We start from the raw sequence: 27768 nt of genomic DNA, 5'->3' as shown, positions 1-27768 counted from the left end.
TCAGGGAGAGGTATCTGTTATCAGAGAGATCCACACGCAGACTTATTTATTATCCAGAATCTGTTTTTAATTTCAGAGATTGTTTACCTAAACTGCTGTGTGTCAGATTCCAGGACGGATTTCTGCTTAGCATTTAATTTTAGATACTTGCCATGGTGGACAGTAAAAAATGGGTCTCCGGAATTTGTAGTTTCATTATGAATCTTACCTCCTGGCAGCCCCTACCAGTAGTTTGTCTTTGAAATCTCCTTGGTACTTGTTAACCCTGCTGTGCTGTAGAGAAGATATAGTTTATTTATTGGACTTTGCCCATTTATGAAAAAGTGCAGAAATTATTAATGGTTTAGTATCTATTAATGCATTACTTGGGTGGAATTCAAATTCTAATATTTATGGTAAACCCCTTTATAATGAAACGGGCAGAGAATCAGCTCTCATGCTCCGTAAATTTGGAAGGCTCTAGATGCTGTTGGAATGGCTCCCCATGAAATATGAGCTCTGCTGGCTTTATATTTACACCCATAAATAAGAAATAAGTACTTTAGGTTGGAGGAGAAATAATTAAGAATATTTGTGTAGATAATAAAGAAGAAATGGTCCAGTTTGGTGAACTGTGTGCTTGGGAAATGCCAGAGGCTGCCAGGACCTGGTGAGAGATGTGGGAAAAATTAGGGCTGGGAGATTGTAGGTGTGGGTAGGGTGTATGGAGACAGCAGGAACGGGGGCCTTGTGAAAGTTACTGTGGGCCATGGCAACTTGTGAGTGGCTGCATACATAGAGTTTAGGTGTGGGATCCAGGAGACCTGGTTTGTATTCCAAGTCTTCCCTAAGGTAGCATGGTTCTTTGATGGCCATCATTGAACTTTTCTGAACCTCAGGTTCCTTGTCTGCAAAATGAAGCTGATATTTCACAAAATTGTCATGAGGATAAATAGCATAGGCTTAAAATTGCCAAAAGTAGTAAGCAGATCTGTGTACATGAGGCCTAAAGGGGGAAACTGTTGAGGGTAAAAGTAGAAGAGTGGGGTTGGAAAACTATGTGCATGTATATGTATGTATACACATAGATATGTACATTTTGTATATGTGTGTGTATGACATATATACATAGATATGTACATTTTTGGGAATATGTGTCATTGCTGTTGGGGAGCAGGAGGAAGAGAACATAAGGTGGATATACATAATGAGTTTAACATGAAAATAGAAAAATATTAGGGTCTCAAAGCACTGTCGATGAATGGGTACCTTTTACCTGCCAAGGCTTTTCTGCCCAAAGAGTCTGTTAATGGGGTCTCTTAGCTTTTTTCATTCTAACTGAAGCTTCTACCTGACCACTTCCTGGTATGAGCTAAAGGGTTTGGTTAAATCTCCAAGCATCTTCTAAAGGGTTAGAATCTCAGGGATCATTTAGGTTAGGGATGACAAATAAGTTTATTGCATGTGGAAACCCTATGGTAGTGATTTCCAGGAGTACTATTTTGAGAAAAATTGTGAGTTACCACTGTGTTCAGCAGTTCCATGACTGATTAGTGATACCTACCCCAGGTGATGAGTGGAAATGGTGATGAAGTTCACATTCTCTTGGTTTTTGCTTTTGTCTTTTAAATAAGGAAACCGAAGCCTAGGATGATTGTGTGAACTGGCCAGGCTGACACAGTGAGTTAGGGGTGAGGCAGAACCAGATTTGGATGCCTGGCTTCCAGTTTAAGTGCCTTTTATGTCACACCTCACTGCCCTGTTACTCCGTGTAGCCTCACTGTCCCCGCAGACCTCACAGAGAACAATAGTCAGCTGTCCCTGACTTATGAGAGTATGGATTCAGGTGAATGAAGCATTTTATGTCTTCCTTACTATATGTGGTGGCATGAAGAGACTCAGACACTATTTGGATTGATGATGATGATGATGATGACGACGACTCATTTATTTAGCTCTTTCTGTGTCTCAGGCCCTGCAGGGGCCATGCATTTGGTGTATATTATGCCATTTAATTATAACAATCTTATCACTGGGTGACAGTCTCTGCATTAAGCATATGAGGAAAATGGCGTACAGATAGGTTAAGAAACTCTCTAGAGTCATAAGCTATCATGTGCCAAAGCCTTTCAGACTTTGAAGAATGTGTTTTTGATTCCTGATCATATGAATCTATCTTGTGTAGGCTTGTCAATGGTGCCAGCCTTCGGGGTAACATTGATGTGGTCTCTATCACATATAAAGACTTATATTTAAAGTAGCAAAGGAAGATTAGGAAAGTCAGTGGTCAGTGCTTCTGACAGGCAACTTAAAAAAATTTTAATGTTTATTATTTTTGAGAGAGAGAGCATGAGTGGGGGAGAAGCAGAGAGAGAGAGGGAGACACAGAATCTGAAGCAGGCTCCAGGCTCTGAGCTGTCAGCACAGAGCCTGGTGCGGGGCTTGAACTCACGAACTGTGAAATCATGACCTGAGCCAAAGTCAGGCGCTTAACTGACTGAGTCACTCAGGTACCCCTGACAGGCAACTTTTAGTGAGTAGGGGAAAATATCCTTTCCATCCAATGCAGAACTTCCCTGTCTATCCCTATGTTTATTGCTATGACTCAAGCAAGAGTTGGATGGAATTGGATAGATCATGCCCCCGGTTCTTCATTTATGCATATTGTAGGCAAGAACTATTCCCATACTGATTCATAAAAATGAAATTTCTGGTGAGCACACCTGCCATGATAATTTGCTTAAAGGATATAGGTGTTTCCTGACTTCAGCAGAAAATGATCCCTGATACTGGAGAAAGGAACGATCTTTCCTCTAGCGGACTTTGCCTGTCTTCCTTAAGTGTGTGGGGAGCTTGAGTAGTCCATCTCATACCTGGAGGTGTCAGTAGACCATCTCATACCTTGAGATCCTCATAATGACCCAGGGAATGGTGGGTGGAAAGTATTGAACCACTGTTGTGTGCGAAGGCATTGGCCCCAGTCCTTGTATTCCTAATTTTTCCTGAGTAGCTATAGCCAAATAGCACAGCTTTTGGAATCAGCTTCAAATTCATTCATTTACTAGTCTTATCCTCTGGCTGCATATCAGTTTTTAAGTACCCTGGTTACAGGGTATTATCTTAACATTTAGGTTAACTGTCAAATAAAAATAAAAGCAAGGTGGAAAAGAAGAGAGTGTCTTTACTTACAACGCTTAGTGGAGCTTGTTGGGGGGCGGGGGGCACCATCTAAATCCAGGTGATTTCCACTTAGACAATGGACTTCCTTCTCTGCATGGCACAGTATGCTGGCCTTTTCTGGGGTGGGTGAGTGTTGGGTATAGGATCCCGTCTAGGGTCACATAGCAGGGAGCACAGGAAACTCTTGTGATTCAAAGTTGCTTTGCTGTCCTGGGAAAAGTATCCCGGGGGATTCTGCTCCTGCAGCTGGCAGTGGGGATTTGGTATAAACTGTTAGCTGTGATGATAAGAGGAGGATGCTGTGATAATATTTGAGTAGAACCATCATCACCTGGCTGGCACTGCTCTAAGTAGCCCATGAAATCTTCCAACATCAGTTTGAGGATGTTATTCTTGTTGTTCCCACTTTGCTTTTAAGGAAACTGTGGTTAAATAATTTGCTAAAGGTCATGCTATTGGTACATGTGGTAGAGGTGGCCTCAGGATAGAGTCTGTGCCTGCTGACTGGAAATGCTTGTTAGGAGAGGAACACTCCCCTTGACCCACCAGTCTCCAGCCACTTTCTCTTCTCCTGGATGGGATGGTTTTCCTTTTGATCAAGAAGAAATGCAGAGAAGAGGGCAAATCCACAGAGTATGGTACTTTCTATCTGGAATTTTCTCTGGCTTATCTTTCTGCCTGTCCCATAGGCCCCTGTCCCTCATCTGGATCTTAAATCCTTTACTCCTCCTCCCCCCACCCGGCAAAACCAATTTTCAGAACTTCCATGTGCCCTAAGTTAGAGGTGACTCTTGGAAGTTCAATGTGTTAATGTTTGTATTTTAGTTGTAGTGAAAGTACTGAAGGTAGAATTTCAGGTACAGTCAACCATGACCTGCCTCCCACTCTCACTTTAGGGCAACCTGAGAGTCAAAGCAAGGAATTTCCTTAAAATGGCTACCACTCATTCTATTTGTACTTGTCCACGAGCCAATCAATAATACACGTGGAAGGTAAACTAACTTGCAAGAGCAGAGGTAGAATTATAGCCCCATTTCTACCCCTGGTTTGCACAGTACCATGATCTCTGGTAGCGTCCTCTGAATGTGATCTCCATATTGCTCATCCAGCTGAGAGATGATCCTGCAATTAGTGGGCTTCACCTGGCCCAGCCCAGCCTACAGCCAGGCAGGTGAATCCAGGAGCATTTCTTCCGTGATGAGAGAGTAGGAAGTTGGACTGAGTGTGCTCCATGTTGCTTGGGACCGCCCCCCTGTGGACTAAGACTGGAAGGAAATGGTCCTCTCCCTTGGGAAGTCCACATTGTTGACATCCTTCCTGGTCTGCCTGGGGCTGTTCTACCTATGAGGCCATCTCCTGAAGGCACCATGTTTTTTATATAACATTTTGTCCCTTTAGAAATTATCGTGATGCATGTCAAGAGCTTTCACACCGAAAAAAAATATGTCACATTAGCTTCCAAGTTTCTGATTGTCTAAATAACGCAGCAACTCAACATACAGCTGTCTGGCATTTTGACAGTACAATAACCCATAATTCTTCCTGCCACTCAGCACTTCAAGGTTAGCATTTTGTAGTTTGCTCTCAAGGAGTATTCATTTAAATTTTCAAGTGCAGAGTTGAATGTGGCTGCCTCATACCTCCCTTTTGATCTGTTCTTTATTTACTTGGGTGCTCTTCCAGTTTATTACATACATTGTATGGAATGCTCACGCATGTGTATAAACTTTTTTGGAGAAGTGGAGTGTTGTTCGACTTACTGCTATTCTGTCTATAGTTGGGGATAAGAGAGGGAGAGAGATGCTAAGCTTCACAGGGCAGCTCCCTGGTTTGTGGTGGTTCCTAAGCATCTGACATGGGGTGAAGTAAGAAGGTATAGGTAAGAGGATGTAGCACTTGGACTCTCTCTTGCCTCCTTTCAGAAGGCAAGTGAAATGCTTGTAGCTTCTTTCTGAGGAAAGAAGGAGCTTTGGGTTCTGAACTTACTCGTGGGAGAGACTTGTTTTCTTGGTCTTTCCTTGATCCTTGAGTCACAAGGAGGATTCTTGAACACCCAGTTAACATCTTTGATTTAGCTGCTGGTTTTGAATCTTCCTTACTGGATTGGTTACCACTAGTCACTGTCATAGGCAAGTTGACTTCCTTAGGTGGGAGACTGGGTTATGAATCTGGCTTTCATCGATTGCCTAAATAACCTTGGCCAAGTCAATAATTGACCTCTTTAAACTTTTTTCCTTTTTAAAATGCGGTTACTAGCCCTCCTTATACCTGCCTTTACAGGCTTCTGGCTAGGTTAAGGTAACACAATAGAAGCACATGTGCTTTGAATTATTGAGAGCTGTGCTATCTCAATATTAGACATTATTGTGGGGTTTTTTTCCCCTTTTAATCCACTGCCAGTCTACATCCCTGATCTACATTCCTGCCTCCCGTAATCGAGTGGATTATTGTGATGTGTGGGTCTTTTTCTGAATGTAATGCCTCTTGCCATGAATCAGGTTTATTTATTGGCCCTTCTTGGATTGTGTTCAAGGGAGAATTTCTGGATCTCAGACACCCTTAAGACATCTCAGGGTCTAAAATTTCTAAGGTAAAACAATTGTTTTAGATCAGTGACTGACCAACTGGCTCAATAAATGTGCTTTTCCTGGGAAAACCCTAACTCTTGAAACTCACTAATCTACTTTTAAGCCTGCCAACTTAAGCACAATTTAAAAGCCCAAATGTGTGTATAAGAAGAATCACTGTGTTGATATGAAGTCTGTTTACACTTCAAAGCCATTAGAGTGATAAATATTTTACCACCATTGGGCCCTAAAATCTCTGGAACATAATTTGCTTGTTGAGGCCCTATTGGAGTTGGTACTCCTGACAGAAGATTAACGCTTCTTTAGGAGCCTTGGGACTCACTTTGACAAATCTGGCATAGACTGCCAGCTGGATATCACCGAATCTTTGGATCCAAGCTCATGGGGAGTTTCTAACATGTGGAATTTCTCTGGTTGGTTGGTTGGTTGGTTTTGGTGGGGAGAAATCTGGGTTGACATTTTTCAGTCTATCGGAGGCTTCAAATCTTATTTGCTCTACATTTGCCACGTGGAAATGGGGAGATGGAAATCTTGCATAGTCCACTTGGATAAGATGGTGGAGTGTCACACATTTCCATGCTCAGAATAGCCTTGGCCTGGGAGGAGGACATTTGGACGGGGTTAACCACAAACGTTTAGTTACTGGCTTATCACAGTCACTTGAATTACATATCATTCTATACATTTCAGAGTGCTTCTGCATCTGTTACTATAACTGATCTCAGAATAGTGCTGTGAGGTAGACATGGTCAGGGTTTCTAAAATTATGTTTTTAAGAATGTTTTTTCAGATTATGAAAATAGTGCATGTTCATTGTAGAAATGTTGGACAATACTGAAAATCATAAGAAAGAAATTAAATTGCCTGTAATTCCACAGTTGCCAGAAATAGACACTTAATCCATTCTAGTATACATCCAACCCCATATACGTTCCTTTTGTGTGTATACACCTATATCTGTGGATTATATTTTTCTTATAAGCATATATCCATGTTATAAGTATAGTCCTTGGAAGCCCAATGTTTAATGTCTTAACCTGTTCTGTTATAAAGGATGTATGTATCATAATGTTGTTGAGTAGGTTATTTTCTGTTGTTCCCTATTATACTCAGCACCATGAAGAATGCCCCAGGAAATACATCTTTTTTTTTATTATTATTATTTTAAACATACCTCTGATCATGTCCTTAAGATAAACTGTTAAAAATATAATAGCTAGGAAATTTCTATCCACCTTTTGAGGGTTATTATACAAAAGGTCAAATTTCAAGACAGTTATTTTATCCTCATTTTATAGGTGGGCCAACTTAAGAGCAGAGAATTTCACTGATTTGCCTGGGAATGCATAGCAAATCAGTGGAGGAATCTGGTGCCTCCATGGTAGCATCTGCCTTGCTGGCCTCTCTCACCACCTGGAGGTGAGAATACCACCCCCTGCAAGGGTGAGCCTTGTTTTCTGTGGTGTGATCATGGGCTCTCTTCACAAACTTTTGTTAGGTGTGGTTTGTGGTCCACATCCCACTCTGTAGCCTGTGAACTGGAGATTAAATAAATCTTTATCCTATTTCATGTCAGTGTGTCTTAGGGCTTCCTGGGCTCTCCCTCCCTGAGGCTCCCTCTCCCACCCAGCACAACCTCAGAATGGTGGCCAGGCAGCCTGCCTGCTTGGCTCCCTTTTATTGTACACATTTTGGGGGGAATACGTGTCAAGTTCCAGGCCTCATGTTGGAGGTGGAGGGTACAAAGATATGTTCAGTCCTGGTTCACAAAGAGCAGCTGGGACTTAAACCTAAAAAAGAAACAGATAACTATGATGAGGACATGGTTGTGGGCCTGTGGAAAAAACATTTTATTTGGTGAATTTCATAGTGATGTTCCTGATGCATGATAAACCTCACTCTGCAGCCACAGTGGGTCCTTTTGGTTTCCTATTTCAGCGTATCAGTTTTGTTCAAACCTGTCCCTCACAGTCTCCTCACTTTCCCTCCTTTTTGTCCCTTGTCTACTTTGGCGTGCTTCCCATTGTTTTTGTATATAGCTAGCATCTAATAAGTAGCTGATGGAGTGGCCGGATTACTGGGCCTCTGCATACCTGCGTTTGGGTCTTATTCCTGCACTCCTATATTCCTGAGGAGTTGTACCAGTCCTTAAGTCTCATTCTCTTTTATTTGTATAATAAAATGAAACAAATAGGTATTAAAAATAATATGTAATGCTTTTGAGAACCTATTATGTACCAAACACTGTTGTAAGGGCTGTACACATATTGACTTATTTAACACTCTACCTTTGTGAGGTAAGGGTTATTAGTATCCTCATTCTTAGGGGTAGGATCTAGCCACCCAGGTTGAGGTCCAAGACCGCACAGCTGGATGGACAGGAGGCGGGCTGATTCGAGAACTTGCTCTCTTAACACTGTACTCCACTGTTTTAGGACCCTTTACTCTTGCATTCATCCCCTTTCCTTACATTGTACCTGACACAGGAGTTTAATGTCATCAATTTGGGAGAGCAGAAACTTTCTTGAGGTGGTAAGTTACTGCCTCCCAAACACATGGATGTCTCAGACCTTGGCCACTCCCCCATAGGGCTATGAAATATCCCAGAGCCAGGGAAGTGTGAGGTTGAGAGAGACCAGAGAGGAAAAGCTTCTTTTCAAAAAAGAAGCGGCTTTTTGAGCATCAGCTATTTGAAGGTCAGTGTCAGTGATGGACTAAAACAGATGTGGCTTCTGCTCCTGGGAAACTTGTGACCCAGAAAGTGGGGAAATATGTCACAAAGCTGATGGGACCATTGGGAGAGAAAGTAGTAAGGGTAAAAAATGTTTCCAGGTTGAAATACCAGCTCTTTTCAGACTTGAAGGGGACTGTCCATTCTGATGCAAGAACTATCTTTTTCTCCAGTGGACAGCTCATGCTCCTGGGTCTTGCAAGTCCAGATGGAGTCATAGAACTGTTGCTGTCCAGAGCATTCACTTGAGGGCTGGGTTTTATTGTTGTCATAGCATCTGGCTTATATAAATATGCTTTGTCATAATGGAGGGAGAGGGGGGGAAGAAAATCAAGCCGGATTTTTGGTTATTTGTAGATCTTTTTCTTTCTATTGAGATTTATAGTAAGCCAAAATGCCTGGAGCTGGGATTGATTTGAATGAAAAAGTATAGATACACATATATGCATGCTTGAACAGTGTCAGGCTTCCAGTGTGTGTCTAGTTTCTCTATAAGTCCCCAGTCTAGGGGGTTCTTCTGCAACTTCATTCCAGCAAGAACAGGCACTGCCTCAGTATTCATTTCAGTGGCATTGACAATACTGACAATATAATTGACCTAAAAAGTTCTGGATTTCCTGTTAATGCACTTTAGAAATGTACATCAACTACCAAAAAAAAAAAATCATTTCTATCTACATTTCACTTGATTTCCATTTTCAAGAGAGAGGCTTCATCATTATTATTCTATTTGAATAGCACTGATATCTTGAAGGATGGAAGGAGATTTCTATTGTATGCGGGAGTACTTTATTTCGATATTTTCTTTGTCTGATTATACATGATAAACACACATTAGTGACATTTCGTGCATGTTTGGAAGATAAATGGGGATATCTCTTTAAACCATTCCTGACACTTGCTAACCTGTGAGCTTAATGGCATTTTCTCTTTGATTCAATAATTTGTCTGTCAAAAAAAAGCTGGGCTGACATTCTCCTTGTTGTGGGATTGAAATGGAAAAGAAATCTCTTCGCTTGAAGATAATTTTTTTTTTTAAATTGAGGGGAACATTTTAGGATAAAAATGTTTTTGAAATTATTTGGGTTTTTGGTGGTAGAGGTGGGGGGCAGATATGGGGAGGGGGGTGCTGATGAATGCTAGGGCCCTGACATTATGTGTGTGGCAAGTAATAAAGGGGAAACGATTACCTCGGTCTGAAAGTCCTCTTGAAATAATTAGGGAATATGTGAATTCTTGCAAACAAGGATGGCTTCTGCTGATGTGTGTCTTGTGGGAGGCTGTCAGCCTTCCTTGTGTGGAGGTTGTTGGGTTGGGGTGTGTATCTGTGCATGGAGGGGTGACTGTGATTCAGTATGCCTGCCTCGGTTCCCTCCAGACTCATTCTGGATGAAGGGGGAGGGAGAAAGGTGGCCAAGCATCATTCTGAAGAGGCTTTAAATCCAGGTGGTTTTTCTTTTGTTTAGAGATTTTGGAAGAGCCCTGTTCAGGAAGTGTGGTTAAAAAAAAAAAAAAATCCTGGAGGTAAACCTAGAGTAGGGAGGCAATGGTGGGCTGGGAGGGGCAGGTGTGGAGCTCTTGAAGGAGCCCTTTGCATTTGTGTAAAGGTGGCCTAGCATGTTGGGGAAGAGGTGCCACTTCAGATCTGTATCATGTGAATCCACAGTGTATGGCTGACCCTGCCTTCTTAGACCCCTCCCAGTATTGAGAACTTTTGGGAAGTCTGAGTTAGGTAAAGATTATGACAGTGGTTGTGGCCGGCAGTGAGATTGGGAAGGATGCTTGGTGTCCAAAGTCTGCTTGTCTCCCTGCCCCCCTCCAGCCCAGGGTCTTCAAGTGTGCCATTAGAGAACACTGACTTATTAAGCTCTCTCAGCATATTTCATTGAATGTCTGGTGTGTGCCAGGCATGGTTCTAGGAACTGGGGCTGCATTCCAAGTCCTACAACTTGTCAGTTATGAAGTTGGGAATAGAACTCTGCTCTCTTGACTCCTGATCTGGTGCTTTCCAAGCACAGCAGGCTGCTTCCCTGGAGATCCTGCCTTTTACAGGAGCCTAAGGGTATGAAATTCTTTCCCATTATCTGGTTGTTCATCCCCTGGCTTCCAGTCCACCTCTGTGGGCCATGGTTTCCCTTGTCTTGGAACCTGGCTCAGTCATCCTGGGTTGCCCTAGTGAAACCCAGTAAACACATAAAAATGAAGATGTTAGCGGTCACACACATTTTGCCAGCCTTGACTTCTCGCCAGAAAGTAGGGACATTTTAAGACCTTTGAACATCCTGAGCACTTTTCATTTTGGAGACCTCATCATACAACATATCAAACATATTAAAATGACCCCTTCCCCATCTCACATTAAATATGATTGATGAGGTTTCACTGTGAAATTTTTGGAAGGATTCTAAGTCATTTTTACAGTTTGGAGGCTTAAGAATAAATTAATTTTCTCATGAAAACTTTGTTATATTTATATTTAACTGTAGAGCTTGACTTGATTAGTGCTTGACCTACCAGTGAACATAGGGTTTCTTTCTGTTGAAGTTTATTTGAAATTTTATTAATCTTAGTTTTATGATTTTTATTTCACATTTTGGAGCCATTTTTTTCCAGATCTTGAACATTTTGTTGACCATTCAAACATTTAAAAGAAGGCACTTAACACTATGCCTGTCACTCAGTCATGGAGGAAAGACACCAAGGACAGACCTCCTTGTACACACTGACCTAAAACCAAATCCTGGACTTCAGCATTTGGTGCTCCTCAGGGGACTCCAGTTGGGCCAGTCTTGTTTGTAGGCTTGCAACCGTCTTCCGACCCCACCCAGGGAAGGGCCTGGGTATTATAGAGGTGACACTGTGGTCGCAAGGAGAACTCCTGTTTTCCCCTGCTGCAGTGTCAGCCCAGGCTGTTACAACAAAATACCACTGACTGGGGTGGTTTAAACAACAGAGGTTTGCTTTCTCACATTTCTGGAGGCTGCAAGTCTAAGATCCAGGTGCTGGCTTCGCTTTCTGTTGAGAGCTGTCTTCCTGATAGGGAGATAGGCACCTTCTTATTTTGTCCTCAGAACTCTGGTCTTTCTAATCCCATCATGAAGGCCCCACCCTCATGACCTCATCTGACCATAATTACCTCCCGAAGGCCCCATCTTCAAATACCATCATAATGGGGGTTGGGGCTTCAACATAGAAATTTTGGGAATACACCAACATTCAGTTTATAGCATGCACTGCGGTTGGAAAGTGTGGCCCTCAGGATCTATGGCTCTGGGCTTCGAATCCCATCCCATCACTCTTTAGGAGTGTGACTTAGGATGTAAGTTGGTTATATTCTCTGAGCCTCAGTTTCTGTTTCTGTAAAATGGGAATAACGATCCATTTGCAGAGGTATTGTATTTGCAATAGTGTTTGTCAAGGGCCTAGTTCCCAGGAGGTAGTTCTTCTCTTTATATTTGCCCCACTCACCTGGGGGCATATTTAAATGAATATAGCAGCTCATTTTTGAAGAACTCTCAGCTATGTGTGTGAGATTGAGGCGGAGGCAGAGGGCAGGGAGACAGAGCCCAGGAGCATGGCAGAGGTAGGAGACAAGTAGTCTCTGGCACGAAGGCAAGACTGGGCTTCTATAAGAGGAGTTTGTTTCTACATTTTTGGAAAGTCTTAGGCTTGTGGGAACCCCTTAGGTTGTATGAGAGGACAAAGGGTGGACTGAGAAGGCTCCTCAGGGTTCACGTTTTGAGGTTGAAAGGCCCCCAAAGTGGGAGTACTAAGCTTGAGTTTTTTACCCTCTTCTGGTAAAAAGCTTACTAAACCCAAGCTTAGCCTTCTAAGTTCGGGGCCTCACTTTTGCCATTTCCAGAATAGGGAACAGAAACTGAAATGACTAGTTTCTATAAATGATGGGGTTTTGAGCCTGGGGTAGGAGTGGGGGTTGGTATTTATGTGCAAATGGCTGTGGACTTTGCAAAGTGCTGGTATCTGGGGAAGGAACCAGTGACCAGCATTTAGAGAGCAATCAGAACAGGGGGTGCCAGGCTTGGCCGAGAGGACGGATGGGCAATGATATGACAGTAGTCTGTTCCCAGGCTTCCCATATTGGAGGGGATTGGCAGGTGGAAAATCGGAGGAAGCTGATAATCCCCCAAACCCTTCCTCTTGATTCATGGCTGCCAGCAGCAGATTAACCTTCTTGACTGACTCAAGTCAAGCCTGGCCCATGGTGGGAAGTAAGTCCCACCCTCTCTCCCTCCCTTGAATGCGCAATGTGTGTTAGGCATTATCCTAAATATTTATATTACATCTGTGGGCAAAACTGGCAAGCATTCTCATGGACCTTATAATGTACATTAAACAGTCAACATAATACATAAATAAATTATATGGCAGAAGGCCATAAATGCTGTGGGGGGAAAAAGAAAAAGAGAGTAGGTAATAACATTAGTAATCCTGGGTGGAGGTGACAGAGTTTTAATGAACATGGCAGTCAAGGAAGGCTTTATTAGGAAGGTGAACAAAGTTGAGGAAGTGAGTTGAAGGAGAAAAGTACTGTCAAAATGAGCTTGCCATCTCTGAGCTCACAATATCTGGTAGGGGGAGAAGAAGCCAGCCAACACTGGAATTCCTGGAATAGAATTTCTCCCTAACAAATGGAAGCAACATGGTTAATGGAGAGGAGGAATGGCCATGCTTGCCTGCCTGCCCTTAATCATCTGTGTGGTTCATGGTACCACCAGGCAGGTCTTGGTATCAAATGGAGACTGGGAGGTGGGGTGTAAAGCCAGCGTCCTCTACTCAGGTGGGTTTGATGGGTCTCTATGGGCTTAAAACATTTGTTGGATGAGTGTCTGAATGAGGGACCGAGTAAATTTATGAATGCATAAATCAATGAAAGATGAGTAAAGACTTTTTTAAGGGTGGGTAATTTACAAGTTCACATCCTAAGTTACTAGTTGAATGTCTAGCCTCAGTGATAATTACTTTAATTACTTTAAGATGTTTTGCTTTGGATATAGGAGTTTCTACCCCTAGGTAAACTTTCACGTAATACAATGGAAAATGATCCAACTTTTCAAAAATGTGTTGGGATATCATGGTATAGTCCTAGGTTAGGTTTTCATATATACCTTTAGTCAAGATAGGGTATTCTCAGAATCAACTTGTAACTTCCCCTCCTTTTTAAAGTAAGAGCAAGGGGCACTTGGCTGGCTCAGCCAGTGGGGCATGTGACTCTTGATCTCAGGGTTGTGAGTTCAAGCCAGATGTTGGTTATAGCGATTAATTAAAAACAAAATCTTTAAAAAAAAATAAAGGAAGAGCAGATTCTGATTAACTTGTTAATCACTGTTCCTGTCAACAGCTACTCTTAGTTTTTAATTGTAATCTGGAGATGGAGGCAGAAGATTGGATATCTGGTGGATCTGCTGGTCTGTTAGTTATCAAATTTTGCATGTTTCCAGAAAGTCCTGGGGAAACGGAGATATACAGACAGACAGACTGGGTCTACTCCAGGTCTATTGTATCAGAAGTTCCAGCTTTGGTCCCCATTATCTGTATTTTAAATTCCTTCTCAGTTGATTTTGTTGCAGATGGTAGAGGGATTTAAGAAATGCTGCACCATAGTCACCTTTGAGGGCAGAAATTATGATCTCTTGTTTTAAAGTATTTATTTTATCGGTGCCTACTTTCATACTAGAAAAGCAGTAAATCTTTATTGCTAGAAGCCAAACAAAACGATTCATCCCCCTCCATCAAGGTAGCATTCCAGTCTTCTATTTTTTTGTACAGTTTTTCCCCAAACATAGAACTATTGTATAAATATTACTATACTATTGGCTTTCTTTTTATAATACAGTATCCATATTTCTCAATACTTTTAAAGCTCTGTGATATTCCAGAGTATACAAGTGATGGATTATTTCCATCACTGAAACCCCTGGCCTTACACAGCCCTTTCCACATGGAGAAATGTTGATAAACCTTTGTTTCCTGAATAACTAAGAGGAAACAGCTATCTTGTACCATTCACCCATGTCCTTGTTGCTGGTCTTAGGGCAGAGAAGTCCTTATTCAACCTCTCTCTTCCCCAAAATAAGCTTGGTGTTAAAATAAGGTGACTTAGTTCTCCTTAGGGAAGGTTCTGGGCTGTGGCAATGACCCCTCTAATGCAGGGGTTCAGGTCAATGTGAAAAGGAGTTATTGTTGCGCAAAGTGAAGGAGAATAAATCAGCCAGTCAGAGGTGGGGATAGTGCAGCACCCTCAGATGCTGCCTTCAAGGCGTTTATAAACCATGTAAGGAGATAGAACTTGCTCCTCCTGGAGAGTTAACACAAGAATATAGGGAAGTAGCTGGTGAGGATCATGAGAGACCAGAGAGCCCTCGTGCTCCCTTTGGACTGAAGTCATCAGTGAAAACTACTTAGGGGAGAGCATTTGGATTGAGTTCAGGAGAGTCTGATTAGCTCAGCTGAGAGAAGGCTCTTGGATTACTCCACCGTGCACAGGAGAGAGCTGTTGTGCCCCTGTCCTGCCATATTAAGACCAACGGACTTGTGTGTGGGGCTCTTGGGAACCAGGTGGTTAAGGAACCAAATAAAGTAATCATTCCCTGGGCCCTCCAAGAGGAGAAACAACAGCAACAAAAAGCTCAGCCCTCAGCCGAGCCAAGCTCCAAGAGCCCCTTTCACAGACACATAAATATTTAATAATCATCTGTCTACAACCAATCTAGGGGAAAAAAATCTTTAAATAGACTGCTTGAAAGGCCAAAACCTGAATTTTAATTGAGGTACTTTGAATTACTCCCATTAGTCAGTCGCTCTGACTTTTTCTTAGTGAGGGGTGGATTGTTGTTAAAAGGGGGGATCAGAATTATTAGCAGTCCTTAAAACACACAAACACACATACACACACAAAACTGCTGTTCCTACTAAATAATAAACCAGGCTTCTTTTTTTAAAGATGTGGCATTTTCGGAACATAAAGTGGGAGAGCAAAGTACGATAAGCCCCACACATCAGAGATGCAATTTGAGGAGTTAAGGGCATTGGGATGCCTTACTAAGCATTTTGTTGTGAAATCACCTCTGTGATTCTCCCTGGTCCCGAGAAAGTTTGCAGGATGGAGGAGGCCTCTGTGTGTGTGTGTGTGTGTGTGTGTGTGTGTGTGTTTATGTATTTATTTTCCTTTTCTCTGCCCCCTGGGCCTGTGGTCTCCTGCAGCTGATGTAACAGTCCTCTTGGAGGTGCCCCCTGTATCTCACGCTAGCCAATTTCAACAGTCTAAAGTACTCAAATTGAGCCATTTTGTTCTCTGTAAAATAAACCCCAGGCCATTATGCGTGGTTTCTCATTCACCCGCCTCCTGGTCTCCCTTCCCTTGGCCCCTCTCTGCCCACCCTCCCCTCTTTCCCATTCTCTCCTTTCACTCCCCCGCCCGAGAACAGGAGGGGGGAGCAGACCTCCTTTAGGAGAACGCTGTTTCCAGTCGAGGCATGTCAACTCCACTCTGGCACAATTTGCTTTGAGATCTGTGTCATGGAGTGGGGCCGCAGGGTCACCCCCACCATAATTGATCTTGCTTATTCATCTGCTTCCCCTGTATCTCCCTTTCCCCACGCTGGCCTTTGTTTGGATAAATTGTTTGAAGATTGACTGTGGTGCTGAAAGCCCCCTGCCCCAGTGCCCCCACCACCTCGTCCAGGGTGAGACAGTGGAGTGGCACTGTGGGAAGAGAGTTCTTCTGCCTGCCCCCATCCCAAACACGGAGGACATCCCCCAGTGTCACACGTAAGGTGATTTCCAGACTAATTTCCTATGGACTCACTTTGCACGGCTCCTTGTGCGCTGGTAGGAGAAATGTTAATTGGTGTGTGAGGCTGAGATGTACTTCGGAAGGATTTATTGTTGTAAGCAAAGGAGGAGAAGGGGGGCCGCGTCCATCTTTGTGATGGCTCTGAGTCCACACTCACTCGCTCCAGATTATTTTTAAAACCAGTGGTAATGATGGATCTGAATCCAGTAATTTATTCGATTTTGGGTCATTAACCCTTGTTCTGCTTATGGCAGCAAATGACTTCATCGTCAGAGATGATGAGTGTTCCAAACTGTGGGGATACTTGGCTCTCTCGAGTTCTCATCTGAAAATCAATTTTAAGCAAGTGGCAGGCATCAGAAATCCTCTCTGCTTATAGGTTTCTGCAGCATTGCCTCTAGGATTAGAAGATGTGGGGAGGGTGGAGGGGGGGAGAAGAGAGCCCCCGGAAAACTTCTATTGCCTCAGAGTTTGTGGTGGGGTGGCTAATGTCCTGAAAAGGCTGCACAATAGACTCTGTCAAAATGGGTCTTTAGGAGTAGGGAATGGATGGCAGTTGGGAAATGGGGTAAAGGGAAGGAAAGGAGCAAGCCTTCATCTAGCGATCCTGCCTGTAGACTGAATGACATGGCTTGAAATCATTGTTTTGATTCCCATTGACTGAAGGCTGGAGGGGCTTTACTGGTTAAGCTTTTAAAGCCGCAGCAGTTTAAACTCTTTCCCTTTTTGCCTGGTGCACCCTTTCTCCAGTTGACCTTGAAACACATTAACTCATCTTTGGAAAGAAACTGAACAAAACACCTTTTGCCTTCAAATCTGGGCTGCCTTCTGTCTCAGAGTGTTACGTAAATTGGTGGCGTCGCCGGGTGTCCCTGACTTCGGGGCAACAGAGGACTGGTGTGGTAGTGCTGGCCAGCCTCCAGGCAGAACGAGTGAGTAAACACTCCTGTGGCTCCCCTACCACATCCCTCTGCCACAGTGGACAAGCTGACCGGCAGTGTTCAGGGTCAGGGGCACTCCTGCCCTACCTTTGAGGGTGGATCCAATGGTTGAGCAGTACTGGAGAGTGCACCCAGAATGGACCCATCTTTACACATGATGTGTGTGAGCCCTGTCCTTTCCTTAAATGTAGTCATGTAAAGTTCATTGCTGAAATTTCCAGGTAAAATATTTGGGTGCAAAATAGGGATTTTTAGAAACTTTTAAATAGAAGATACTTAGTAATCATTTAACCAAATCCCTTATTTTTGTAGATGAAGAACGTATGGCTCAGACATGTCACTTGCTTTGTCCAAGATCACAGATAGACTGTGGGGAGCAGAAATGGTCTTAGAACCAAGGTTTCCTGAGCAGTGGTGTACCTGTAATGGGGACAGGTTGCCCCAGGTGTGGGCAGTAAGGGACTCCATTGTCTGTAAAGAACATATAAATGATAACAAAGACCCTGGCTCTGACTTTATTACCACCATGATCTGACAGTTCCAAACAGTGTCCGTGATAAAATACCCCTTCTCGCTGTGGTGGACATTCCCACCAGCCCACTCCCCGCCTCTTTGGTACACCACTGTTCCTGACTCCCAGTTTTATGTTTCCCCCCTCAAAACCAAGAGGTAGCCCCATCAAACAAACCACAAGCAAACAAAGAACAAATCCTGCATTGAAGTACTCCCTGCTTCTTTCGGACTTAAGTCAGGAAAATAGCCTTTTGGTGAGCTCATTTGGAGGCAGGGCTGGCTGGTGCAGAAAAAATGCAATGTCTTAAAAATTCATATGTGGGGGACCCAAAAGAACAGTGATGGGATTTGCAGGACTTGCCTGGCCCACATCTGTCTGCTGCATGAGTGTGGGTGCTGAGCCCTGCTTGCACGCTCTGACTTTATGCAGGGCCAGGAGCTCCTAGCCCTGGGTCTGGGTCAGAGTCAACAGAGTTGAAAACTCTCTGGATTACTGTCTAAACCTAATTCTCTCCCGGATGATTAGAGCCTTTGGGAAAGTAGTCGGTGGTCTGAGGGCCTGACCTGCTTGTGTGTGCGTCTCTGTGTGGTCATTTTGGCCAGACTGGCTGCTGTCCGGGCTTTTTTTTTTTTTTTTTTTTTTTCCCCTCTCCAGCCATCCCCCTGCAACGGCTGGGTAAATATTCCAGTCTGACTTCAGCTGCCGAGTCATCAGTTCTGACAGACGGCTGCCTCTTTGCAGCGGCCCCCCCTCCCCACCCACCCCCAGCCCCTCATTTCATCTTCCCCCTGTCAGAACTCACCCTTTGGCAGAAATCTTTTCCGAGAGCTAAATGTGAGCCTCAAAGAGATGCCGTCAAGGTATTTTTCATAATTTTCAAAAGTAATTTCCTTCCCTCCACCCCCCCTCCCGCCTTCTCTTCATTATAATTATGTCTTAGCAGCTACCCAAATCAGCATGGCAGGATCCAGTCCTCTTCCCTACAGGGAGGGCCAGCCTTTCCCAGCTCAGCTCGCTGGGGTCGGGGGAAGGTCCCCAGGAAAGGAAGGCTGGACAAGCAAAGGCTTCCTCACCATTGGCTTCAGAAACAAGGTGATAGAATCATTTCCTAGGAAAAAAAATAAAATGATTTCATGTCCCCTTGGCTCTAGAAAAGGACCCCAAAGGTATTTCCCTACGTGCCGGGTCCATAACAATATTTAGGGTACTTTTCATACAGTTCAGGTGCATGTTTTTGAGAGTAGGTGACATCTGGTCCACAACATTCTCTGGTCAACTTGCTCAACTCTCCTACCCCTCTCCCCTCTCCCTCTCATGTTTCTTCACTCCCTCAGGAAGGAGTCAAGGAAAAATTTCATATTTTTTCTCTGAATCTTGTCTCTGCCTCCACCCACCTCCAAATCCCTCCTATGGCTGGTTCTCAACAGGCATCCATCCCCAGGAAAAGGAAGAGGAGTAGAGTGTATCTGTGGCCCTCTGCAGAGACTGGGGTATGGCCAGCCCCAGCCCAACTGAGATCCTGGGGGTAAATTATCCTCTCCTAGGAATGCTGGGACTTGACATTCAAAAATCCTATTCATTGAAAACAGACACTAGCCCCGAAAACCTGGTTTAGTAGATAAAATCTGTAACCACAAGAGGATAAATCTAGTTTGGCTTGTTTGTACTGGTCTAATTTAATATGATCTCCCTTGGAGTTTCCAGCGTCTAGATTTTCTAGATCATTAAATCCATTACTTTTCAGTGTTTGCTTTTTTTTTCTTTTTTCAGAGGATAGGGGATAGGGAGTGGGTATATTTTTTAGTGGCATCCTTCACTAATCAGGAAAGCTGCATCAAAGCCCATTTGGGGTCTGAAGTGACTAATTTCTGGGCCAAAGGGCTCTGAAGGAAGATTTCTACCCAGTTAACATAAATGACCCTAGCAGAAAAGTAAAAAAAAAAAAAGGGGGGGGGTCTCCTTGCTGCAGCCACTGCTGTAGTAGGACTCACAAAGGGTGGAAAAGTCATTTCTCACCTACTGAAAATGCCGAATGCCAGCACGAAGGGAGATAGCTGAGAGCTAATGTGTGCCCTTGAACAAATGGGCCATCTCTCCGACTTTTGGACCTCATGGGACAGGTAGAGCAGGCCTCACACCTGCAGCTCCGGGTCAGCAGGCTGAGGTAGCTGAGAGCTTCGTGTAAGAACAGTGCTCATGAGAGCAGACATCATTGTTTCATTATGACATACCCCCTCCCAGTGTCAGTTTTCACTAAGAAAGCGGTTCTGTGAGATTAGGCACCCTCTACCCTTCCTACATTCACCTTTGCTATGCGAAAGGTGAGTAGTGGAGAGAATCCCAGGTTGCTCTAGCCCTTAGTCTGTGCCGGGTCCCCTCCTCCTTGCTGGACCACCGTCTTGCCCACTGGCACCACAGTACCAGTGCCCTTGGCAGTGAGAAGTGGCTGTGGGCCACGGTTGTCTCTGAAGCTGAAGTCTGGGAGACACTTGCTCCAGGACAGGGCTCACAGCTCAGCTACACCCCCAGAGCTTCCATGCCCCCACTTTATGGCAGAGAGCCAAGGAAAGACTATAGAGATTATTTGCTTATTGGGAATTTGAATCCATGACTCTGTGTGCGGTGTGTGTGTGTGTGTGTGTGTGTGCGCACGTGCACATGCACACATGAGAATGTGTTTCTCTCCAAGTCTTTTTTTTTAGCTTTGATAAGATGATCCTTTTTTTTTAAAATTTTTTTAAATGTTTGTTTATTTTTGAGAGAGAGAGAGTGAGACAGAGCATGAGCGGGGGAGGGCCAGAGAGAGGGAGACACAGAATCAGAAGCAGGCTCCAGGCTCTGAGCTGTCAGTACAGAGCCCCATGCAGGGGCTCAAACTCATGAGCTGTGAGATCATAACCTGGGCCAAAGTTGGATGCTTAACTGACTGAGCCACCCAGGCACCCCCTTTCCTTAATTTTTTGGCATTACCTTTTAAATAATCCGTATGGATTTTTCCTGCCCTGTAACTCCTAACAAAGAGAAAGCATGGGGACAAAGCAAGCTGGGAGGCAAGTTTTGCAACTTGTCAGTTTGAGCAGTGAAGCAGTACATGTGTGCACATGTGTGCGTGCGTGTGTGTGTGTGTGTGTGTGTGTGTGTGATAGACAGACACTGGAGTAAAACACTTTGTCACCAAATGGTGTCCTTCCTTGGGCAGAAGACTACACTTCGTGGTGACTTTCCCTGCATAATTGGACTGTCTCTTCATACAAGCCAAGATGCTTGTTTCTGAATATAAGCCCATGCACTCTCAACAGGTCAGGAGCGATAGTAAAAACCTGTTGTCTGGCTTTGTATTCAGAATAATGGAGTCACTAATCTACTTGATCTGGCCAAGTCAGATAAAGAAGAAAGTGAAGGATGCCCATGTTTCAGGGATAGAAGGTACTTGTAAAAGCGATTTCTTTGGGGGAGGGGGATCAGGGGGAGACACACAGGAGAAAAAAAAAAAGGAGCAAAGACTGTTGGAAACCTTTTAATTAGTACTAATTACCTCAGCAGAAAATGTTGGAAGCTTGAAAGGATTTGTGTCAGCAAGTGAAAGATCAAAGATTGCTAGGCTCGCATTTTAATCTGTTGGCTATAAAAAGGAATGAGGGGGGTGGTAATGGGACCCAGGAGAATGGCTGCCCAGGTGGCTCTACCCTTAATCCCTTCTTTACTGCTGCAGCCTGAGGCCTAGTCCCAATTACATAATAAGATGATTTAATTTAATTTTTTTCTTTTGCTTTGACTTCAACTGGGGCGTAGGGGAGAGGATGGGTGGTTTTCCTCCCCTTCCGTGAGGATGGAGTAGGCTGGGGACCATAGACTTGGACACTGCACAATCCCTTCTATTGATTTTTTTCAATCTTTTTCTCATCCAGCAAAATGACACTGTAATTTCAATTAAAATAAGACTGCAAACAAAAAACTCCACACCAGGGAAAGACTTCTTCAAGACTGAGAGAGTCTCTCAGTGTACTAAGGAGGTGAGGCCTTGGCTGGTGTGGTCTGGCTATGGCTAGAATATAACTGGGGCGACAGGTAAACTATGTCACTGGAGAACCCTGCCAGTTAGTCCCACACTGTGATAGTTCCTTCAAAGTCCAGTGGGGCAGGAAGAGGGAAAGGGAGGGAAGAAGGAGAGCAATACTGACTGTCTACACCATTCACCGTGGAGGAACTGTGTGTTTGCTCCTCTCTCCCTTTCTGTCACCACCCTCTCTTCCTCCTCTTTAAGAATAGATTAGGCTGGGGCAGGGTCTCTATAGCTCTGGGTGCTCTGCATGTATCCCTTTGGCCCTCACCATTTCTGTGTCCACCCATTTCATGGATTCCACCTCCAGGCACCTGTACCTTTTCTCAGGCCACTGGAGCCTGCTCAGCCATCAACCACTGACTCCTGGAGGAGGTTGGTAAATACAAATACCTCTGCTCCCTTTCCCATCGTGTGATACAGCTCTGAGAAGTGATCCACCCTGCATCCCATACTAGTCTAGAGCAGAGATTGGCCTGAGAGCCCAATCTGGCCTGTTTTTGTAAATAAAGTTTTATTGGAACATTTTTATGCCGCTCATTTATATATTTATTTGCTATCCATTTTATATTATCTATCTACTTTCACACAGAGTGGTGGTGACAGAGATCATACGGCCCTCAAATCCTACCATATTTATTATCTGGCCACTGACATAAAAAGTTTGCTGATCTTACCCTAAAAAGCCTTTGAACTCCATTTGGCCCCATCAGCAACCTGTCCTGCGATGCATCACTTATTAACTTCTTTCCCTTTCTGATCTCACTTTCTGGTGCTTTGTATATCGTCTCTCAAATAAATGACTTGCTGTCTTTATGTCAAAGTCTACTTCTGGGAACTCTAACCTAAGACCTTTTGTGCATGTACATGTACAAAAGACAGAATCCCTGCAGGTAGTGCTGGTTAACCCCTGTCTCTTCCAGGGTCCCAAGTGTATACTTTCGGAAATGCAGTGAACCAGATAGCAGCTCAGCTTAGAAAACCTAAAAATGCTGTAGAGTGTTGCCCTTCGACTGAAGGACCTGCATTCACATCATTGAACCATTTCATTCATGAATATAGGGTCATTCCTAAGTTTTTAGGTTTAAGTCCTCAGGATGAAAGCCTACATGGTATAATCCAAACTATCTGCTGTAGATCCAGGAGTGTCACTCAGTGCTCTGTGGCATGGCACTTTCAAAATTTTTAGTAATGGGACACCTGACCTTGACTGGTCCAGCTCCATTTCAGAAAGTCAGACCACTGGACACCATGTTTAAATATCCACATGCTGTAGAACAGGCTACCAAAGAAGGTTTGGGGCCCAGATCACCTGGTGTTTGGCTTGTGCCAGGCACCTAAAATCTTATGTACGGACCCTTCTCATGTATAAGCATTTTTTGTCTTCCTTTGTTCTCCTTTATCTCCTTATCTCAGTTAATTCTGATATTCATTTATTATGAGGATGGAGAAGGTCTAGTTGGCAGATGAGGGAAATAGGTACATCAGCATCTTGCCATTTGTGTTACTTTTCTATTGCCGCATAACAAGTCACCCCCAAATTTAGCAAGCTTTATTTATCACAGTTTCTGTGGGTCAGGAGTCTGGAGGTAGCTTAACCCAGGGTCTTTCACAAGGCTGTGATTAAGATGCCAGACAAGGCTGACATCCTTGCAAGCTCAACTGGGGACAATCTGTTTCTAAGCTCATTCACAGGGCTTTTGGTGGGATTCATTGTCTCACAGGATGTTCGAGTAAGGCCTCATTTTCATGGTGGGTATTGGCTGGAGGCCTCCCTTGGTTCCTTACTACATGAGACTCCCCACGGGCCATCTCGCAACATGGCAGTTAGCTTTTAAGGAAGTGGGCAAGTGAGAGAGGGAGATCCAACAAGATGGATGTCACAGTCTTTGTAACCTTATCTCAGAAGTGAGATCTCATCACTTTACCTTATTCTATTCATTGGAAGCAAGTCATTAAGGCATTAGGTCCATCCCACATTCAAGCAGAGGGGATTACAAAAGGACATGCATACCAGCAGGAAGGGATCACAGTCATCTTAGAAGTCACCTCATACCACTGACACTCAGTCCTAATGTCCCCTTGGCATTATTTAAGAATGAGGAATCCAATGCAAGTAAATTTTCCCTTTTGTCTTTAATTGTTAAATAATATTAACTGTTTTGGAATGAAAAATTTTTTAAACTTTGATCAACCCACTCCTCTGTATTCTTAAAGAGATTAAACAGCATATATTCTTAGAATCTGAAGTCTCAGTTCAGAATCTATGTCTTTGAGGGGCGCCTGGGTGGCTCAGTTGGTTGAGCATCTGACTTCTGCTCTGGTCATGATCTCACAGTCTGTGAGTTCGAGCCCTGCATCAGGCTCTGTGCTGACAGATCAGAGCCTGGAGCCTGCTTCAGATTCTGTATCTCCCTCTCTCTCTGCCCCTTCCCCACTCATGCTCTCTCTCTCTGTCAAAAATAAATGAACATTAAAAAAAATTTTAAAGATTCTATGTCTTTGAAAGTATCATTCCTGGACTTCCAGCCTAAAGTGGACCACTCCCTTCAAGTTCTTGTAGTGCTTACTTTCTATATTGTTTATTTGGTATATAATCCCACAGCATTTTGTGACAGTTCTGTTGTTATCTTGAGTTACTTCTTGACTCTTATATTGTGTAATTTCCACATGCTGACATCTTGTCTTCCCATAAGAATTATAAACAATTTGAATGTGGCAACTGTCTAATACTTCAAATAAAAAGCAACTGAATACATGTTGACTTTTTCCCTTGGATGTTGTTGATTTCTGACTCGTGACCATGATTTGTGATGGCTACTGAATGGTGTGGTGCTCACTGCCCCTATACTGAGTAGCCCCAACCCACTCTTATTTATTTTGGTAGGTGGTTTTGCTTTAGTCATCAATGTTGTCCTTTGATTTCAATTCAGTAGCCTTTGATCTCCTGCCTTTTCCCCAATTTTGGCCAAGATTAGGAAACTAGTCTTAAAGTGCTGTTTTGATTGAAAGTCACAGTTTTGTCAATGCTGAAGATTCCTTTCCATAAGATCTTGGTTTATGACATCATTGGGGCTGAGAGGGGACCGAACCTTTTTTGAACACTGACTTCACGGCAGCATCATTCACTTACCTCTAGGTTCGTGGCTAATGGCTCAGAGAATGCAGATGGATGCACATGTGAACTTGAGGTAAACAATGTGCTCTATTTTTATATCCTGAATGATGATTGTATGAAGCCTGCACTAGGAAGCCTGGGGAAGAAGAGTGAAAATGATTATGGTTTGAGGAGGTTGGGGCTGACCACCCCATCAGTGCTTGTGATTGCAAGTTTCTCTTCAGGTTAGGGAAATACGTACATCGACATCTTGCCATTTGTGTTACTTTTCTATTGCCACATAGCAAATCACCCTCAAATTTAGCTCAATACCTGGTCACATACCTACCTACACATATGGTGTCTCTCGCTCATACTATCACCTCCGTGGGCACCGCTGAGAATCTTGGCACTCTTTATGGAACTAGGCGTATCAATTAGGCATTATGGTTTGAATTCTGTCCCCCAACCCCCACAACCGCTTAAATTCTTGTTGAAGTTCTAACCCCCAGTGCCTCAGAGTGTGAACTTATTTGGAAATAGTGTCATAGATGTAATTAGTTAAGTTAAAATGAGATCATACTGGAGTAGGGTGGGTCCCTAGTCCCATATGATCAGTGTCCTTATAAAAACAATGCCATGTGAAGAGGCAGACCCACACATAGGGCAAAGGCAAATGCTGGGGTAGAGGCCTGAAACAGATCCTTCTCTAGTGCCTGCTGACTGACACTTTGACTTCTAGCTTCCAGAACTGTGAGACAAATGTCTGTTCTTCAAAGCCACCTAGTTTGTGTTACTTTGTTATAGCAGCCCCTAGAAAACCAATACAGGAAGTATTCCTGGCCTGGTTTTGAGGCCCTAGCACCTCACGTCCTGTCCTTGGTCCTGAATCAGTGCCCTTGTTTTCTGTCTCCACACTCTGCCTTGGTCTGCCATTCCCTTCAGGATTTCCCATTCTCTGAGGGGTTGGTGGTGATATTTTTCTGTTGTATGTCCAGCCTGGCTGCTGCTTCCCCATGGAAAAAAGGAGTCCACCAAGAGTAATGATGGGGACTTGTCTACCCACACTTGGACAGCTGCACTCAGGCAAATCTGAAATGTCTGACTGGGACATGTTTCAAGCCTGAGGCAAGCCCTTCTGTGTGTGGTGTTTTCTTCATGGGCTACTCTGGCTTCCCAAGAAGTGTATACATCTTCTAAGGGTGCGCCCATCTGTGGAAGTTCAGGACTTCTGAGCCCTAACAAGCTGCAGCTTCCAGCTCGCTTGATAAGGTTTGCTGTCACTTTCTTTTCTGGTGATGTTGGGGAAGGGAAGAGTCACGCAGCCTGTCAGTCTTGTCTGCTCCCACGAAAGGGGAAAGTTCTCTTACTTTCCTCGTGGAGACTGACAGCTATGCCAACTCTTCCATCACTGTGGAGGCTCCTTCCCAGATCATGAATTGGGTCAGCAGGACTTGAATGTAACCCTCAGCTGTGGAGGAGGGCTTGCAGGACAGTAGTAAGAGCAAGATGGAGGGAGGCTGCTCACCCCACACTGAGAGAGCAAAAAGCATTATCTTTCACCTAATCCAGAGTCTCTCAACCTCGGCACTAAGGACACTTTAGGTCAAATAGGTTTTTGTTGTGGGGGGTGTCCTGTATATTGCAGGATGGTTAAAGTATCCCTGGCCCCTACCCACTGGATGCCAGTGCCACCACCCAATTATGACAACCAGAGGTGTCTTTAGACATTGACAAGTGCCTCCTAGGGAGGCAAAATCACTCATCATTGAGGACCACTGATGAAATCCCATCAAACACCTGTAGGGATCTCTGTGGTGAGCTGCAGTGTTCTCTCAGGAGAAAGCACAGGCATCTCTTTTTAGGAAGGGATAGTTTTGGGTCAATGCTGGGTGGCTGTGGGGAGTTAAGAGAGATGCAGGCTTATAAATGTCAGACTTCCAGGGATGTTTAAAGACATAGAGTGAAAAGCAGCTTCAATTGATGCGTGATGTTACAGACCTAAATGTTAGAATTAATCAGGCTCTAGTGATCACATTGCTCAGGGGTTGCTGTTTGCTGGCTCACGGGTAGGGTAACTTCCATCCCTGTCTGCCCAGGACAATTCTAGTTAAAGCCTATTTTCAGGTCATAATGAGTAACAGTGCCCCTTTATTCCGGGAGATACTCCTGTGTAGACAACAGATAACATAATCACCCTCCTGGGCCAAGTACAGCCTATCACTGTGTGTGTGGACAACACACATACTAATTCAGATACCTTTGGGTGGAGCATATGCTGGGATTCCCTCAGTCCTCACCAGTCCTTACTGTCTTCTCTGCATTGTCTGTATTTCAGTACTTCTAAAATGAACATTTCCTCCCCACATTTCAACGTCTCTGAATCCATCTCAAAACGGATGCCTTCTTAAAATTGTCACCAGCCAGGAGGCAGTTGTGATGGAGTTGTTGTCACTACACATCCTAACTTAAAGTTGTTACTATTTTCACCTCACTTGACTAGTACACATTTTTGATAACTCATGTGCCATTTAATAATTCACTGTAATTTGGCATTGAAAGACAAAATTATTGTGTATGTGGAAAGGGCATACACTTGATATCATGAAGCAAATATTGGTTGGAGTAATGACCTTGATTTATGAATGTGTTTCTTGCAAAGCCACAAGCAGGATATAAGAAATGAAGAGAGTTCCTGAGGTATTTTAAGGTAGGAAACATTGGGTTATTTTTAATTGACATTGGTTTTTCTCTCTTGTTAATACCTAAAATAACCTTGGATTCATTGAAATACAGCATGTTACCTGACTTGCCCCTGAAGATATTTGAATTGAGGACCCCCAATAATTCTCACACTTTGATATG

The 27768-nt window shown here is 43.8% G+C and overlaps 1 protein-coding gene and 1 long non-coding RNA gene across 2 annotated transcripts in view; one reads left to right on the top strand and one right to left on the bottom strand.

Annotated features, from left to right (window-relative positions):
• The window catches only part of LRMDA (leucine rich melanocyte differentiation associated), a 1023158-nt gene that overhangs the window by 528101 nt on the left and 467289 nt on the right, over window positions 1–27768 (top strand). The window lies entirely within an intron of this gene.
• LOC132685633 (uncharacterized) lies at window positions 5823–8817 on the bottom strand. The gene is made up of 3 exons (XR_009613234.3): window positions 8590–8817; window positions 7452–7537; window positions 5823–6343 (listed from the first exon to the last, which is right to left on the bottom strand). It is a non-coding gene; the product is annotated as an uncharacterized LOC132685633 (long non-coding RNA).

The sequence above is a fragment of the Panthera onca genome, chromosome D2 (assembly GCF_046562875.1).
Source record: "Panthera onca isolate mPanOnc1 chromosome D2, mPanOnc1 haplotype 2, whole genome shotgun sequence".
In the NCBI taxonomy this organism is placed as follows: Eukaryota; Metazoa; Chordata; class Mammalia; order Carnivora; family Felidae; genus Panthera; species Panthera onca.
Note: the sequence above shows the minus strand (reverse complement) of the source record. Positions and strands in the feature narration are given on the sequence as shown.